The 13,780-nt window shown below is 44.1% G+C and overlaps 1 protein-coding gene across 3 annotated transcripts in view; it reads right to left on the bottom strand.

The window, feature by feature from the left end:
- LOC108587818 (uncharacterized) overlaps positions 1-13,780 on the bottom strand; it is a 68,812-nt gene that overhangs the window by 31,806 nt on the left and 23,226 nt on the right. The window contains exon 1 of one of the 3 annotated variants that reach the window (XR_013524586.1): positions 4,145-4,290. The exons of the other annotated variants lie outside the window; for them this stretch is intronic. The gene's annotated coding sequence lies outside the window, so the exon portion shown is untranslated. Of the gene's footprint in view, positions 1-4,144; positions 4,291-13,780 lie in introns of those variants that run through there. 3 annotated transcript variants of the gene reach the window in all.

Below are 13,780 nucleotides of genomic sequence, written 5' to 3'. Positions count from 1 at the left end.
CAGTGGCATGATCTTGGCTCCCTACAACCTCTGCCTCCCGGCTTCAAGTGATTCTCCTGTCTCAGTCTCCCAAGTAGCTGGGATTACAGCCTCCGGACACCATACCTGACTAATTTTTGTATTTTCAGTAGAGATGGGGTTTCCCCATTTGGCCAGGCTGGTCTCAAACTTCTGACCTCAAGTGATCTGCCCACCTTGGCCTTCCAAAATACCTGGATTACAGGCATGAGCCACTGCACCCGGCCTTGATATCTTAACTTTTAACTCAGTGTTTTTTTCTATAATGCACCATATTACCGTCTAGAAACAAAATGTCATTGCAGGAGTCACCGGACTCCATGTGCTTGTTAATAATGATAACAACTGCAATAAAAATAAGGGTTTCCTATACTACTGGACCCTCAGGTGACCAGGAGACTGTCTTGGCCTGCGAGCATCTTGGAGCTGAGTGGGGTATGAGCTCACAGATGCAGTGTGATGTTAGGATAGGATGTAGGTACCATGCAGATGTCAGCACTAGATGTTGGACAGAGCAGGAGAGGCAGGATCAAGTCGGCCTGGGGGAGAGGCCAGCAAGGGCATCCTGGACTAGGTATAGAGGTGGTGCTGCTAGGTTTATGTCCTAGTTTGAATTCTTGATATTGGAGCCTGGGACAAGGGCATGGGTGCAGGTGTCTTATTTGAGAGGGGACCCCAGGAGGCAAGAGTGAGGGAGCAAGTAGTGTAAATCTCAAAAGGGGAAGAAGCCAATAAAAGGCGTGTTATTGAGCTGTGGGAAACTGGGTCTCAGTGCCTCTGGGGACCTGGAGAAGTCACCAGAATAAACTTCGGAATTGGTCCTCTGTGTGTCAAGGGAGCCTGGGCATTTATCCATCAATGGTTGAAGGTTGTCCAGGGCGTAACTGCAATTCTAGGCTGCCTTGTGCGTGGAGACCCAAAGGAGTGAGATTCTGTAGTTCTGGAAAAAGCCCCAAAAGACAAATGTGGAGGGACATGGAAGGCTGTGGAGGAACTGTGTCAGGTACGTGGGGACCAGACAGTTAGCTGCAGCTGAAGCTGATGGGTCAGGGGAAACAAGAGTGGACGAGACATTTGCTTCAGAAATGAGGATGACACCGTGCTATGGTGCCCTTGTCCTGTAATTTCATGTCTTCCACTGTGGTCAGAAGTTTTCCCTTATTCTACAGTGAATTTTGCTTGCTGCATTTTCTTCCTGTTTCCCTTCATGCTAGCCCTAAAAGAAGGTGCAGAGCAGCTGGCCATGGTCAGAGGGAAATGCTAGAAGAGCTATACTTCTTGGCAGCCTGACCCTGCCAGGTTCCTTGCAGGTTAAACCAATGCTTTTTCTTTCCTCATTCTCATCATGTCTTTTTTTTTTTGACAGAGTCTTGCTCTGTCGTCCAGGCTGGAGTGCAGTGGTGCAATCTCAGCTTACTGCAACCTCCGTCACCTGGGTTCAAGTGATTCTCATGCCTCAACCATTCTCAATAGCTGGGATTATGGCATGCACCACCATATCCAGCTAATTTTTGTATATATTTTTAGTAGAGTTGGCTTTCACCATGTTGGCCAGGCTAGTCTCGAACTCCTGACCTGAAGAGATCCACCCACCTTGACCTCTCAAAGTGCTGGGATTACACAACCTCATCATGTCTTAATCTACTTACACAGGCTGTGAGCTCAGGGCATGGCTAGATTATTTGCTCTATCAATCAGGTGACCCAAATGCTAATGTCTCCCCTTGGATGATAGCTACGACTGGCATTGAGTGTTTCCTGTAAGGCAGGTCCTGTGCTGGGTGCTGACCTTGTTTCATTTAATTCTAACAATTGCCCTTCATGCTAGGTTCTACAAACACTCCCACTGTATGGATGAGGAGACTGAGGCTCAGGGTATGCCACCTTCTGGCATGATGTGGAACTGGGCTTCAGGCTTCACCACATCACTTGTTCCCCTCTTTGAGCAAGTGTACATTTACCTCTTTGTAAGGTGCCTTGTACATAGAAACTCAAGGGGCCATCTCAGGTTTCTTATTCTGTTTTTTTTTGAGACAGTGCCTCACTCTGTCACCCAGGCTTGAGTACAGTGGCACAATCATGGCACACTGCTGCTTCAAACTCCCAGGCTCAGGTGGTTCTCTTGTCTCAGCCTCCTTAGTAGCTGGGACTACAGGTGTGTGCCACCATGCTCAGCTAATTTTTTGTATTTTTTTTTTTAGAGATGAGGTCTTATTATGTTGCCTAGGCTGGAGGTTGTTCCTTGAGGGCCCTTTACTTATATGCTTGGTCTTGAGTAGGAGACAACAACTGTTAGCACTCGGGAAAATGATAAAGTAATAGTAGGAGTTACTGCACCTTGAATAACTACTGTGTGCTTGTCACTTCTGTACCTGTTTAATGTTCATTGGACAGATGAGGAAAGTGGGCTCAGTAAAAAGAAGTGGAGATTTACACAAGCCTCACAGGTGGTAAGTGTGGGAACCAGATATAGAATTCAGCCTACTTATTGCAAAGCCCATGAGCTTCCCCTCTAGCCTTTACAGGGTGCTGTATATAGGGTGGCCTTAAAGTCCAGCAACAGTGGTGAACATGCATAACAAATGGTTTATTGATATTAACATACATGGCCAAATGCATGGTGCCAGCTGTTATAGCACCCCCCTGTAGGTGGCTGGTGCAGGGAGGGATTGAGAAAGGACTCACGGTCACAAGTGACACTGACATAGCCCTGGGTGGTGAAAATGATGTTGGGAGCAGAGGGAAGTGTGCACCTAAGCGCCAGCCTGGAACTGGAAGAGAAAGAGGGTGGGGCAGACTGAGGGTAATGCAAACTTGTTTTCTTTATGCAAGAAATGTGCTTGCCAGCTAGATAATATTTGGCTCAAAGAGCCTGGGCATGGTGGCTCATGCCTGTAATCCTGGCACTTTGGGAGGTCGAGGTGAGTGGATCACCTGAGGTAAGGAGTTTGAGACCAGCCTGACCAACATAGTGAAACCCTGTCTCTGCTAAAAATACAAAATTAGCTGGGCGTGGTGGCTCATGCCTGTAATCCCATCTACTCAGGAGGCTGATGCAGGAGAATCGCTTGAACCTGGAGGCATAGGTTGCCGTGAGCCAAAATTGTGACATTGCACTCCAGCCTGGGCAACAAGAGTGAAACTCTGTCTCAAAAAAAAAAAAAGAAAAAGAAAAGAAAAAAGAGAAAGAGAGAGAGAGAATATTTGGCTCAAAGGACCTGAGATCATTGAGCTCCTCTGTCACTTTAGAGATGGGGAAATGGAGGCCTGGAGAGAAACAATGAACAGTCCAAGACTCCACCTCTTTTCAGGGCTGTGCCTACTGAATATCTGCTCCTGTGGCACATGCTCACCACTCTGCCTGCTCCCCACCCTTTGGGCAACTTGGAGGATACCAGGGGGATGTGCAGTGACCTGTGCAGTTTCCATCCTTCACTCCAGGGCTGCAGTCTCCCCCCACCTGGGTTTCTCCAGCTCTCTAAGAGAACCCCTGAGGCACTCCCTACATCTGTCAACCCCCAACGGGCACCCTCTCGTTTGGAGCCCTGAGGCCTGTGAGCTGTGGCTCAGAGGAGAAGCAGGGCCGTGGGTGGGGCAAGCAGGATAATTATAATCTTGGAAGCTTTGACTCTCAGACTGAGAAGCAGGGAGGCAGTTCTTCCTGCCTGGTTTGGAAGCTAGGTCTGAGTCAGAAACCATCTCCCACAGCCTAGCCTCCCGTGGGTCTGCAGCAGCTGGTTCCATCTTACCCTTTCACCCTAGCACCAGACCTTAAGTCAATTCATTCATGCATGCATGCTTTCTGGGGCATTCATTCATTTACAAAATGCTGATTATGTACTTAATGCATGCCAAGCACTGTATGGAGCTTGGGAACACCAACAGTGGTGGGGGCAGGGATGATGTGGTGTGTTGTGTCAGTCAAGCTCCATCAGTTGCAATCTTGGCTCCACCATTTACCAGCAATACAATCTTTCGTGCATCGTTTAAGCATTCTGTGCCTTACTTTCCTCATCTGAGAAATGGGTATTCTATATCCCTTGCAACATAAAGGGGAGAATACACATAAACAGCTAAGTATAGCTTTTAACATGCTTCAGACATGTTAACACCTAACAAAATGTTACCTGTTGCTGTTAGTATTGAAAATTTTCCATTAAAGAGATGAATTATGTACAGTTTCTCTTCTGGGAAAATCTCCTAGTCTAGAGCAGAGATGGCAAAGGGGTTTCGTCTCACATGTCAACTCTGGATAGAGGCTGCTTGGAATACTGTAACAAGAAAGATTCTGAGAAATGGTCTAGACCCACTAGGAAAAAGAGAATGATTGATTAGAATTAGGTTTCAGAGAAGGTAAAGGTGGCATATAAGCCTAGCATCAAGTATCCTTGTTACTGATTTAGTCCTGGAGAGGAGAAGGGAGGGGAATGGGAGGGGTAGTAAGGAATTTAGAGGAGAGGCCGGGTGCAGTGGCTCATGCCTATAATCCCAGCACTTTGGGAGGCCAAGGTGAGTGGATCACGAGGTCAAGAGATCGAGACCATCCTGGTCAACAAGGTGAAACCCTGTCTCTACTAAAAATACAAAAATTAGCTGGCCATGGTGGTGCATGCCTGTGGTCCCAGCTACTCGGGAGGCTGAGGCAGGAGAATTGCTTGAACCCAGGAGGCGGAGGTTGCGGTGAGCCGAGATCGCGCCATTGCACTCCAGCCTGGGTAACAAGAGCGAAACTCCGTCTCAAAAAAAAGGAATTTAGAGGAGAACAGAGTCAGACCTTATCAGGTATTTGGGGCAAATGTTGGAGGGTCAGGGCTGCCTAAAAGCTGTTCCTATGTGAATATTTCTAAGTATCTGCAACAGAGGTGGATTGTCCCTGCTCTAGAGTGGCAAGAGAGTTTTATTAGAAGATACAGGTTTGAATCCTGGCTCTGGCACTACAGGCTGTATGGCCTGGGGCAAGCAGTGGACTTATCCTAGTTCTCAGCTTCTGAATCCCCCCACCATCACCCTGGATTTTAATGAGGATTAAATGAGATAGCACACGTTAAGAAATTAGATATAGCAAAGGAAACCGCCACTTCAGTGAAAAGGCAACCTATGGAATGGGAGAAAATATTTGCAAACCATACGTCTAATAGGGAGGTAATATCCAGAATATATAAATAACTCCCACAAGTTAGCAATAACAACAGCAAAAAACAACTAGATTAAAAAGCAGTCAAAGGATTTAAATAGAAATGTCTCCAAAGAAAATATATAAATGGCCAACAAACATGAAAAGATGCTCAACATCGTAATTGTTAGGAAAATGCAAATCAAAACCACAATAAACTATCACATCATCCCTGTTGGGGCCATTATAAAAAAACAGAAAATAGCAAATGTTGGTGAGGATATGGAAACACTGGAACCCTGGTGCACCGTTGGTGGGATCGCAAAATGGTGCAGCTGCCATGGAAAAAAGTATAGAGGCCTTTCAAAAAATTAAATGTAGAATTAATATATGATCCAGCAATCACACTTCTGGGTATACAATGCTTCTTGAGTTATAATGGGATTATGTCCAGATGAACCTATCATAACTTGAAAATGCATTTAATACACCTCACCTACTGAAGGTCATAGCTTAGCCTTGTCTACCTTAAACATGCTTGGAATACTTACATTTGTCTGCAGTTGGAAAAATTATCTAACACAAGGCCAATTTTATAATAAAGTGTTGATAATTTCATGTAATTTGTTAAATATGTTATTGAAAGTGAAAAACAGAATGATTGTGTGGATATGTGAAGTATGGTTTCTACTGAATCTATACTGCTTTTGCACCACCATAAAGTTGAAAAATTTTAAGTCGAACTATCATAAATCTAGGACTGCATACCCAAAAGAACTGGAAATTGATTTCAAAGAGATACTTTCACACCATAATCATTGCAGCATTATTCACCATAGACATGAAGTAGAAGCAACCTAAATGTCCATGGATGGATGAATGGATGAAGAAAATGTGGTATATACATGCAATGGAATGTTACTTAGCCTTAAAAAAGGAGAAAATCCTGTCATATGTCACAACATGAATGAAACTTGAGGGCATGATGCTAAGTGAAATAAGTTAGTCACAAAAAGACAAATATGCCACCACACCTATAGTCTCAGCTACTTGAGAGGCTGAGGCATGAGAATCGCTTGAGCTGCTTGAACTTGGCAGTGAGCTGTGATCATGCCACTCCCATTAGCCTGAGTGACAAAGTGAGACTGTTGAATTTGATCAAATTGCAGCATAAGATTTGGAAGACAAACATCTAAACTATAGCATGTAAGTTATCTAAAGTAGTCAAGCTCATATGAATAGAAAGTACAATAGTGTATATCCAAAGAACTATAAATCGTTCTACTATAAAGACACATGCACCCCTATGTTCATTGCAGCCCTGTGTACAATAGCAAAGACCTGGAACCAACCCAAATGCCCATCAATGTTACAGTTGACAAAGAAAATGTGGTACATATACACCATGGAATACTATGCAGCCATAAAAAATGATGAGTTCATGTCCTTTGTAGGGACTTGGATGAATCTGGAAACCATCATTCTCAGCAAACTGACACAAGAACAGAAAGCCAAACACCATATGTTCTCACTCATAGGTGGGTGTGGAATAACGAGAACACATGGACTCAGGGAGAGTAACATGACACACTGGGGGCAATTGTGGGGGGTAGGGGAGAGACAATGGGGAGTGGGGAAGGTAGGGAAGGATAACATGGGGAGAAATGCCGGATATAGTATGCACCTAAAGTAAAATAAATAAATTAAAAAAAAAAAGGAAAGTAGAATGGTGGTTGCTGGGGACCATGGAGAGGGGCAAAAAGGCTGCTGTTGTTCAATAGATACAGAGTCTCTTTTTGCAAGATGAAAAACTTCTAGAGATTGTGCATGTCAACTATATGACAATGTGCATATAGTTAACCCTACTGTACTGTACACTGAAATAATTAAGATGGTAAATTTTATATTACATGTTTTTCTTTTACCATAATAATTTAAAAAACTTAGCAGAGTGCCACATGAAGCAATCAAAAACTGGTGGTTAGCCATCAATATTTTGTTTGCCTGAAAGAACTGGAAGGTGGGGCAGAGCTCTCTTTGTAATCCATTATTAGTCAAATAGTTCCATTCTTTGTGAGAGCTGGAAAAAATCAAGAATTAGTTGGAACAAATTGTTAAAAAATAGAGGATTCGTTGGAAAAAGCTTAACACTTCAAACAATGGGTAAATTGCTCAAATAAATTGTGGTAGGTTATACAACATCACGTAAAATATGATTCCGTTTTTATAAAAAAGTATTAATTCACATAAGACCAGAAAAAGATTTGGAAATGTGAACACCTTGGAGTTAACAATGATTCTTCCTGAGTAGGTGGGATGTAGGTGTACCCGCTGGGGTTCTTAACAGAAACCAACTTAGGCTAATTAAGCAGAAAAGGAATTTGTTAAGAGGATTTGGGGGAGTCCCAGTCCTCAAGTGGATGTCTCTGGGTTTGGGAACATTACCTGAGCTTGTCTGGTGAGGGAACCACTGTCACCACTGGCAAACCCCAGGGGTTCCAGCTTGCCCAGAGCCCTGTGTGCCCTGGAAACTCAACCCTGAAACCACCACAATTTCTGAATATAATTAGCTCAACTCCATACCTGACATAGGTCCAAGATTAACCATCTTTATGACTAACTGATCGGTAGTCCAGAAGAATGTACAAATAAGTCCTTCCTTCAATTCTGAGTCATATCTTCCAACTCACCTCAATCTGGTGGGTAGATCCTCAATCTGGCTCACCTTGGCCCTTGCTCCCTGGTGGGCAGGTTCTTCTTGCAGAGTGCCTGGGGCTTCCCACTATGGTCAAGTTTCTTCATAGTCATTAGGAAACAATGTTCCCAAGCCCTCACCCACCCCTTTGGGCCCCTTTACTCTTCTTGAGGGCTTCTGATATAGTTTGTCTGTCTTTGATATCCAACCAGTATCAAGACCATCAGAGCCTTCTACTATACAGCATGTTTTAGCATAAAAGGGTTTTGAGGGAAGGGTTTTATGGGTCAGTGGTCCCAACAGAGATCAGGATGAACTTAGAAGGCTTTGTGGAGGAGGAGGTTCTGAGAGGAACCACAAAGGACAATTAGGATTTTCACAGGCATGGATAGAGATGGGGAGAGAGAAGAGCAATGTCACTCTAGGACTGTGATGAGTCAGAGGTGAAAAGACCACTCCACAGTCATGTCAGAACACAGATAAACCAGGAGGATTGTCCAAATATTAAAAAGGACCAAACAGTCTTCATCCTGGCTCCTCTGAGTGATGGCCACTTCTCCACCAATTACAGCTTTAGCCTTACTTCCTTTCTTTCTCTCTAACATGTATTAAGATAACCCAGTTAGAGACTTATCTCTTGCTGCCTGATAGCATTCAAAACCAGAACAAAGCCCCATTTTCTTTTCTTTTCTTTTCTTTTTTTTGAGACAGTCTCACTCTGTCACTCAGGCTGACATGCCGTGGCACAATTATAGCTCACTGTAGTCTCCAGTTCCTGGGCTCAAGTGAGCCTCCCATCTCAGCCTCATAAGTAGCTGGGATTAGAGGCACCAGCCCTGAGCCCAACTAATTTTTAAATTTTTTTGTAGAAATTGTGTCTTGGCTATGTTGCCCAGTCTGGTTTTGAATTCCTGGCCTCAAATCATCCTCTCACCTCAGCCTCCCAAACTGTTGGGATTACAGTATGACCCACTACACCCAGTCGTAGCTCCACTTTTTCTTTCTTTTTGAGATGGAGCCTATACTCCCAGCTACTTGGGAGGCTGAGGCATGAGTATTACTTCAGAGATGGAGGCTGCAGTAAGCCAAGATCATGCCGCTGCATTTCAGTCTGGGTGACAGAGCAAGACTATTTCAGTCTGGGTGACAGAGCAAGACTGTCTCAAAAAAAAAAAAAAAAAAAAGCATAGTGGTAGCTACAGTCTTAGAAACTTTCTCATGCTCTGGGTACTGCTTTTTGTGTTATTACTTGTATTAAGATATGTATGCTTATCTCCATTTTGCAGATTAAAAAATTGAGGCCAGAGAATTTAGGTAATTTACTCAAGGCCACACAGATTGAAGATGGCATGTTTATAACCATTAAACTGACATTTCCCAAATGTTAGTGCATGTTAGAATCACCCAGGTATCTTACTCAAAATGTTACATCCTGGGTCCTATCTTTAGAGATTTGGATTCAACTGGTGTATTCTTTTTTTTTTTTTTGAGGCTGAGTCTTGCTCTGTCGCCTAGGCTGGAGTTCAGTGTTGTGATCTTGGCTCACTGCAACCTCCACCTCCTGGGTCCAAGCAATTCTCCAGCCTCAACCTCTCAAGTAGCTGGGATTACAGGCATGTGCCATCACACCTGGCTTGTTTTTGTATTTTTAGTGGAGACGGTGTTTCATCATATTGGACAGGCTGGTCTTGAGCTCCTGACCTCAGGTGATCCATCTGCCTAGGCCTCCCAAAGTTCTGGGATTACAGGTGTGAGTCACCGTGCCTGGCCTTGGTGTACTAATTTCTATTGCCTCAAAACAAATCACCACAAAATTAGCAGTTTAACACAATACCCATTTATTGTATCATAGTTTCTGTGTGTCAGGATTCCAGGTGCAGCTTAGTTGGGTCCTTTGCTCAGGGTCTATAAGGCTGCATTTAGGGTATTTATTGCATGGGCTGTGTTCTCATCTGGACGTCTGACTAGGGACCAACTTCCAGACTCATTTAAGTTGTTGGCAGAATTTATTTGCTTGCAGCTGTATGTATGATGGACAATCCTAGATTTTTACTGTCTCTAAGGTAGAGGCCACTCTCAGGTTCTGGAAACATCCTATAGTTCCATGCCTATAAGGCCTTCTCTATAGATAGTTCACATGATGGCTGTTTGCTTATTTGTGGCTGGCAAAAAAGTATCACTACTATGCTAAGACAAAATCTTATAAAATGAAAGGTAATCACAGGTGGATGCCCCATTTCCTCTGTCATCTCCTATTGATGAGAAGCAAATCTTAGGTTCTAATTGCATTTAAAGGGAGGGGGTTATACCAAGGTGCAACACCAGGGGGCAGAGCTCAGGGAGGACAGCTGAAGATTCTGCCCACCATAGCAGGTCTGGGGCAGGCCTGTTAATCTTTATTTTAATGCACTCCTCTCCCGACCCAAGCAATTCAGATGAAGGTGTAAGGTGAAGACCTATACAGGGGACAGTGTTATGTGGTAGAAAGAATATAAACTCTGCCTGGTCCAAAGCCTCTCTCTTGGGACTTGGAGCAAGTTACATAAATATTTTTTTTGAGACTGAGTCTCACTCCTGTCACCCAGGCTGGAATGCAGTGGTGCTCACTGTAACCTCCACCTCCTGGGTTTAAGCAATTCTCCTGCCTCAGCTTCCAAATAGCTGGGATTACAGGCACCTGCTATTATGCCTGGCTCATATTTATATTTTTAGTAGAAATGGGGTTTCACCATGTTGGCCAGACTGAGCTCAAACCCCTGACCTCAAGAGATTCGCCCACCTTGGCTTCCCAAAGTGCTGGTACTACAGGCGTGAGTCACTGCGCCCAGCCAAGTTACTTAAATTTTACTTATTATTTTTAAAAATTGTATTGATTGATCTATTGATTGAGACAGGGTTGCCCAGACTGGAGTGCAGTGGAGTGATCATAGCTCACCACAGCCTCAAACTTTTGGGCTCAGGGAGATGCTCTTGCCTCAGCTTCCTGAGGAGCTGGGGCTACAGGCACGTACCGCTCTACCTGACTTATTTATTTATTTTTTTTGTAGAGACAGGGGTCTCACTGTTGCTCTGGCTGCTCTTAAACTCCCGGCTTCAAGTGATCCTCCCACCTTAGCCTCCCAAATTTCTGTGTTTACAGGCATGAACCACGATGCCCAGCATACTTCAACTTCAGTGTCCCATAATAGATGTACGAGTGATCACTTTCATTACCATAATGACTTCACAGGGCTGTTTGGGGATTAAAAGAGATAACACACCTGTAGACCACCTGGAACAGAGAAGGCAATCAACAAAAGTAAAGTGCCATCCTGTTGTGTAAATCTTTCTCCTAGCTCAAATGGAAAGGCATCCTTCCTCCAGTTCTCCCTGGCTAGAGCTGGTGCTGATCTTTGGGACTTTGGAAGCCCCTTTGCTCTCTCTTATCGCAGTCTTTATCTGCTGATTATGTTTTTCCACTGGGCAGAGAGTGAGTTAAGGCAAGATACTGTACCAGTTACAATAGGCTAGGTTTAGCTGTAGTAACAAATGACCCCCAAGGTTCCATGGCCTCCGGCAGCAAATGTCTATTTCTTCCTCATGTTGTACATCCGTTGTGGGTTGGCAATGCCTCTACTCCATGCCATCTTCACTCTGGGACCTGGCAGATGGGAGAACCTCTAAGTGGAATATTGCCAATCTCATGGCAGATGAGAGGAAGAAAAGACATAGTGAAAAATGTGTTGGCTATGGAATCTGCTGGCAAGTGATACATGTTAGTTCCACCTGCCCAATAGTGACCAAAAACAAGTTACATGGCCCTTGTTGAGTTCAACAAGGTGGAGATCTAAAATCTCCTTGCAAGGAGGTAATCCAGAATATTTGGCAAATGGCTTTAAAATCAGCCGTGGAGACCTCACAAAGTTTATTTTAGGAGACAATAACAATGGTGCTAAGAGTAGCAAAACACCAGGTACTAAGTTTTTTATATAAATGAACCCATGTTATCATCATAACAAGCCTGTGAAGAAGGGGCTATGATGCCCATTTTATAGATGGGTAAACTGAGGCACTGAGCAGTCAAGTCCCAGGCCCAAGACTGCATGGCTTAGGTGGAACCTGCAGGACAGTGCAGCTATGATGGAAATGAAGTGGCAAACCTGGATAGAGCCACAGTACAAAATTCCTGGATCCAATTGTTTCCATTAGGCTCCTCCCTTCTCTCGCTGCTCCTCAATGACCTTCTCCTTTGTCTGGGGCTCTGTAAAGCTCCTCCCCTTCCTGTAGCTTTAATCCAACTCCCCAGTTGAAATCCTGTGTTCAGACCCACTGAACACTATAAAAATGTCAATTAAGTTGATTTAAAAATGCTCCCAGTCTCATTAACAACAAACTGTTTGTGCCAGTGCAGCCAGACAGGGCTAAGAATAAATAATATGAATATTAAAAGGTTTTTTGTCATTAATTATCAATAATAAATTATCACTACCCCCGACCTTTTCTCTGGCTGCCAGGGATGCTTTTTTCTTAGGCAGGATGAGTCATTATTAGAAGGCTGAGATGCGGCTTTTTCATCTGCTGTGAAGAAGGAATGCAGGCATTGTAAACAAGGGCCCCAGGAATCATGGCTCTTGTGACCTCCAGTCTATCTTTTTTTTTTTGAGATGGAGTCTCACTTTGTCACCCAGGCTGGAGTGTAGTGGCACCATCTCGGCTCACTTCAACTTCAGTCTCCTGGGTTCAAGCGATTCTCCTGACTCAGCCTCCTGAGTAGCTGGGATTACAGGCACTCACCACCATGCCTGGTTAATTTTTGTATTTTTAATAGAGACAGGGTTTTGCCACGTTGGCCAGGCTGGTCTCAAACTCCTGACCTCAAGAGGTCTGCCCACCTCGGCCTCCTAAAGTTCTGGTATTACAGGCATGAGCCACCATGCACAGCCTACTCTGACAATTAAAAATCATTAGGTGTCCTGAAGCAGAGTGAACTTCTCGTGTGGGTCACAACCCAGTCCAGCATCTGACCCAGGGCAGGTGCCCTGTCAATGTTTGGTGAATGAACAAATAAATGAAAGTAAAGGCATAGGCTTACATTTGTACCTCATAGCCTGAATATGACCTGGGCTCTGCTACTCCCTAATTGTGTGATCCTAGATATGCCACTTGATTTCTCTAAGTGTCATTTTCTTCTTCTGATGATAATAGTAGCTATTAGCCAGGCCTGGTGGTGTGTGCCTGTGGTCCCAGCTATGTGGGAGGCTGAGGCAGGACGATCACTTGGGCCTGAGGTTGAGGCTGCAGTGAGCCATGATTGTACCACTGTACTGCAGCCTGGGCAAAAAAGTGAGACCCTGTGTCAAAAAAAAAAAAAATTCATAGCTACTTCACATGTTGTGAAGATGAAAAGAGATAATGCATATTAGAGCTCAGGCATGTAATATTAGTGAATATCAGCCATCATCATCTTCATCTTCATCATTTTAATTATAATTGCAGTTCTGTGGTAGAGGAACTTATGGCTTCTCCATTTTATCCTTCAAAGAAATATTCTGCAGCCAATAAACATGACTACATTTTTTAATAACAATAAAAAATGTGTATAAGTTAAGAAAAAGTAAACTGCACATTTTTTTTTAGACTGAGTTTCACTGTCACCTGGGCTGGAGTGCGGTGGTGCGATCTTGACTCACTGCAATCTCCACCTCCTAGGTTCAAGCAATTCTCCTGCCTCATCTCTCCAGTAGCTGGGGATTACAGGTACCTGCCGCCATGCCCGGCTAATTTTTGTATTTTTAGTAGAGACGGGGTTTCACCATATTGGCCAGTCTGGTTTCGGACTCCTGACCTCAAGTGCTCTGCCCACCTCAGCCTCCCAAATTCCTGGGACACAGGCATGAGCCATGGCATCCTGAAAAATTGCAGAATTTTATGTGCCTTCTGATTGCAGTAATGTTAAGGCAGTCAAAACTTGGAAGG

The sequence above is a fragment of the Callithrix jacchus genome, chromosome 12 (assembly GCF_049354715.1).
Source record: "Callithrix jacchus isolate 240 chromosome 12, calJac240_pri, whole genome shotgun sequence".
In the NCBI taxonomy this organism is placed as follows: domain Eukaryota; kingdom Metazoa; phylum Chordata; class Mammalia; order Primates; family Cebidae; genus Callithrix; species Callithrix jacchus.
This window is presented reverse-complemented; position numbering and strand designations above follow the sequence as displayed.